Here is a 5,077-nt window from a genome sequence, read left to right on the forward strand (position 1 = left end):
TTGCACATGAATTGGATATCAGTAAGACAGAGTTGCACAAAGTCGTCAGCCTCGCTCTCTCTTCCAGAGTCACTGAAGTCCAGTGGCAAGACAAAAGTCCTAGAACCTAGAACCTAGCTCAGTTGCCTGAAAATAGTAGATGCTTAATAAATGCTTATTAATTGATTGACTGAGTTGGAAAGGAGGCTAGAGAAGATCTAGTTCAAATCTTTCTCTTTTTGGTGGGGGGGGGAGGAAATTGAGGTTAAGTGACTTGCCCAGGATCACACATTTAGTTAAGTGTCTGAAGCCAAATTTTAACTTAGGTCCTCCTGATTCTAGGGCCAGTGCTCTATACACCGCACTACCTAGCTACCTCTATTTTTTTTTCATTATGAACATGTCAAATCTTTATAAACAAACATCCAGTGAAGAGAAAAATGACAATTCTGATTCATTTTTACACATAGAGCACCAATGGCAAATGGGTAGGGAGACTGCACAACTACCTTCAGTCCCAGCCAGGCCCAGTGTGGGAGCCATTCAATCCAGTGTAGAGTGACAAAGACAGAACAGTCACTAACATTGTACATTTATGAGACCCACTACCAACTGGACTACTTCACCAAGTGTCAGGCCATTGTTTCTGGAGTGAACTGGGAGCAATGGGGTGATTTAAGGTAGGTCTTCGCATCGTACTGTGTGACTGCAGGCATGAGAGTTGGAGGAAGACTGGGAAGAAGGGAGGGGAAAAGGGTGTACTTTGTAAGGAGAATGAGGGCCACAATCAGGCTGGACATGCCAAGCACCTAGTTAAGTTCAACATTAGGACCACCCCCATGAATAGTCGAGGCTGCTCTGCTATCCCCTGAACACCAGCATCCTCTACAATGCCAATGGAAAAGCTAGCTGCCAGCTCACTCAGCCCCACACTGAGGACGGCCCCCAGCTGCAGGAAGCTCGTGAACAGCATAATTCTCAGCATCAGAGGGTTGGCAATGAGAACAGCCACCTTTAGACCATAGATAGTGAAGATGCCAGTCATGATGAAGGAATGATCGACTTCATGATCAGCTCTGGCCTCATGATTGTCATGGCTCCAATACCAGGGTCACTTTTTACTGTGCCACAAGTTGCAACAAGAATACTGAAAATAATGGAGGCCAAGGAGCCCGTGACGGTAAAGGACATGCACTTGAGACTATTAAATATATCTGAGAGGGGTTGGTCAGCTGCAGATGGGGAGAGGGGCTGGGCAGCAGGTAAAGAACTGGGGGATGTGAATTCCTGACACCCAATCCTTCATTTTGATAAGTCTGTTTACTACCTTGTGAACATGGGTATGTCATTTTACCTCTTCTGTCCTTAATTTCTTCAATATAAAATGAGAGGGGGGGCTAGATTTGACGATATCTAAGGTCTTTTCTAGCTCTAAATTATATGATCCTATGACCCTATCAGTGATGAAAGCTTATACTAATGTGGCAGCAGTGAGAATGGAGAACATGAAATAAGTCTAAGAGATATTTCAAAGTAATCAATCAATCTATCAATAAACATTTATTAAGCACCTGCTATGTGCCAGGCACTGTGCTAAGTGCTAGGGATACAAAAAGAATCAAAATACAGTCCCTACCGTCAAGGAGCTTGCAAACTAATGGAGGAGACAACATGAAAACAAATATAAACAAAGCAAGTTACATGCAGGATAAGTAGGAAATAATTAAGAGAGGGAAGGCACTAGAATGAAGAGGGGTTGGGAAAGGCTTCCAGTAAAAGATGGGACTTTAGTTGGGGCTTAAAGGAAAGCAGGGAGGTTAGTAGTCAGAGCAGAATACGAAGAGCAATCCAATCATGGGGGATAACCAGAGAAAATGCCCAGAGCTGAGAGATGGAGTAACTCATTTGTGGAACAGTCAGGAGGCCAGTGTCACTGGATCAAAGAATATGCATAGGAGAGTATGATGTAAGAATACTGGAAAGGTAGGAGGGACCTAGGGTATAAATGGCTTTGAATGTCAAAGAGAGGATTATGAATTTCTGAGTACATCATCTCAAAGAAGTTCTGATAGAGACGGTAGTTTGGTAGTACTATCCTCATTTAATGGGAGACACTGGCCAATGAGGGCCCAGCTTGGCAGCATGCAGAGAGCTTTGCCTGGTATCATCCTTCATGATGCTTGAGAAAACTGCTTCTTGAAGCCATGATGACCTGGAATAGAAGGGCCCTGCCCATGGTTCAGGGCATGCTCAGATATTCTGTGACCGTTTCCTATCTGCTTAATGTGTGGTAAAGAAAGTTTAATAGGCTGCTGAGCCAGAAATAAGCGTGCATTAAAAAGGCGCTCACCAACCAGATTGAGCCCTTTCTTTCTGGTGGTGATGCAGGCAAGGTTTTCTGTAAGCGTCTGGGTAGATTGGCACCAGACAGAGCTCCCTGAATATGGCCCTCATTGGCCAACTAGGCTGGAGATAGGGATACCTGTTAGGAGACTGTGGGTAGCAAATAAACTAGGTATGAGATGACAAGGCCTAGACCAGAATGGTAGCAGAAAGAACATGATGGGGAGTGTTGCGAGGAGGATAACAAAGGCCTCATAGAAAAAGGATCCATAGAGGCTTGACATCTTGTCAGAGAAGGAAAGCAAAGCAGAGAGATGAGTCAAAAGTGACGCCAAGTTGCAGGCCTGGGTGACTATTGGATAGTGATATTATTCTCTATTGACCCAGCATCATTCACAAGAATTCAGAACTGGAAAGGACTTTGGATATCATGAAACCCAACCCCTCATTTTAATGATGAGAAACATGGGGCCCGGAAAGAGGTGGGAGCTTGCCCAAGGTCATACAGGGAATAATGGCAAAATATCAGTAATGAGAAGAGTGAGAAGGTGCCTGTTTGGTGACCTCTATTTGCAAAGGCTCCCAGATTAAGAAGAATGTTAAGAACAATTGGAGACAGAATTCAAACTGATGGCTGGAAATGAGATTTTCACAGGGTGCTTCACTCAGAGGGGTAAAAAAAAAAAAAGCACTCCTTGTCACACCCATTTCTTTCAGATGATTCAGGCTGGATGGCTTTGGATGGAGTGAGTGGTGTGGCTGCCACTGCAGGAGGAAAACAATTCTGAGTGCCAATGGCTGCTGGGAAATAGATCCTTTAGGCCACCCCCTCCAACCAGGGTGACGACAAAGACACACATATCCAAAGAAAGAGCAGTTGGAAACCTACAGTCTGATGCTCGGTGCAACCTTTAATGAGACCTAGTGCTTATTTCCGAGCAATTAATCAACATAGTCTTTGCCAGCCTTGCAAGTAGCTACTTCTACAATGCACAGAATAAACAGTATTGCTCATAGGAGTATAGGGAGAGGGAGAGAAGGGATCATCTATCCCAGTGGTGTCAAACTCAAATAGAAATGGGCGCCATTGATTAGCACATAAGGATCTCTGTGGGCCACATGTTAACTCAGCTTTCAAATATAATATTATCTATGTTTTGTTGTACTTTTAAAATTAATTTTGCTTAATATTTCTAAATTACATTTTAATCTGGTTCCTACCATACTCACACTCAGGAGCATGTAGGCCCACAGCTGACATCTTGGATCTAGCTTTACTCTTTTCATTTTTCAAATAAGAAAATCAAGGCCTAGAGAAAGAAAGTGACTTGTCCAAGGTTACACTACAAATGGCACAGCTGGGATTTGAACCCAGGTCCACTGTCTCCAAAACTAGTGTCTACTGTCTCTCCCTGTGAACATTCTATATGTGACATAGTGAAATGGGTGCAGAGATTTGGAGGCACAATTGCAGGATTTCAACACAGTTTTGATACTTGATAGCTGTGAAACCTTGGGCAGATTACTTTTTTTAGTTTGCATTTATATAGTGTTTTAATATCTGTAAAGTACTTTCCTCTTAAGAAACCTGTGAGCTCAGTAGTAGATTATTACACCCATTTTACAGATGAAGAAACTAAGGTTTAGAAAAAGGAAATGGCTTGTTCTTGGACACACAGCTAGTGAATGTCAGGGCCTGAATTCAAACTCAAGTCCTCTGACACGACTGGTGGGAGACTGGCTTTAAGGGATGCTAGAGAGAGATGAGGCAAAAGGTTCATTTATCCATTCAACAGCTATTTATTGAATGCCTGCTATGTTCAGGGCCCTATGCCTGCTAACATGGAGATGAAAAGATGAATGAGGCAGCTTCTTGCCATCCCATATATCGTGCCTGCTAAAGCCTAGAACACTAGACCCTCTAGAGACCATGCCCTGGGAGACTCAGTTTCTACTCTTGGAACTTTTGACCCAGAGCTGAGCTGTCTCAATTAATGAGGGTGTGAATTGCAAAATTATGTAGCCCACTACAACCAGGTGGCCCAAACCATGCTTCCTATCCTATCCGGACATTCACTCTGGCCATCTTGCTGTCTACACCACCGCTGCTCATTATGTTACCTCCAATCCCTCATTCCACCTCTTGCATGATTAACTGTAATCAAATCAATCTCCATTGTTTCTACAAAGGTCATATCAATCAACCTCACTGTGTCTCCACTTACCATGCTTGTGACTTTCAAACCAAAACATCTTTCCCTAGCCATCACTCCTTATAAATGTTATCTACCTTTGTCACAATATAAGCCTTTTGAAAGCACTTTTTCCGTCTGTAGCCCCAGTGCTTAGTATTGTGTTAAGCATACAATAAGCACCTAATTACTTCTTTTTGTTCATTCAAGGGATTAATCTTGAAAGGTGCTTACAATCTAGTAGGAATGCTGAAAAGAATCTGAGGAGCATCTACGGTACAGGTAAACAGGACTTTATTCCAGGGCACCCAATATGCCAGGAGAGAGTTGTGAAGGAAAAAAAAAGTAATAATATTAATATGCTCTGAAATTTAGTCTCAAATTTGTCAGAAATGAACTATCTGTGTATCTATCCACACATATACATATGTACATATTTACCCATAAATAAGTGTATGTGTATATACATGTGTATATGTGTGCATACACACACACACACACACACATATTCCATTTTTAGCTTGGATAGAGAGACAGAAAGAGATAGAGTCATACAAAGACAG

The 5,077-nt window shown here is 42.6% G+C and overlaps 1 pseudogene; it reads right to left on the reverse strand.

Moving 5' to 3' along the window:
- Positions 1-611: 611 nt before the first annotated feature.
- On the reverse strand, positions 612-3,583 carry LOC114038321 (annotated as a pseudogene).
- Between the last annotated feature and the right edge of the window lie 1,494 nt (positions 3,584-5,077).

Source organism: Vombatus ursinus, unplaced genomic scaffold (assembly GCF_900497805.2).
Source record: "Vombatus ursinus unplaced genomic scaffold, bare-nosed wombat genome assembly UNPS02010916.1, whole genome shotgun sequence".
NCBI classification, from domain to species: domain Eukaryota; kingdom Metazoa; phylum Chordata; class Mammalia; order Diprotodontia; family Vombatidae; genus Vombatus; species Vombatus ursinus.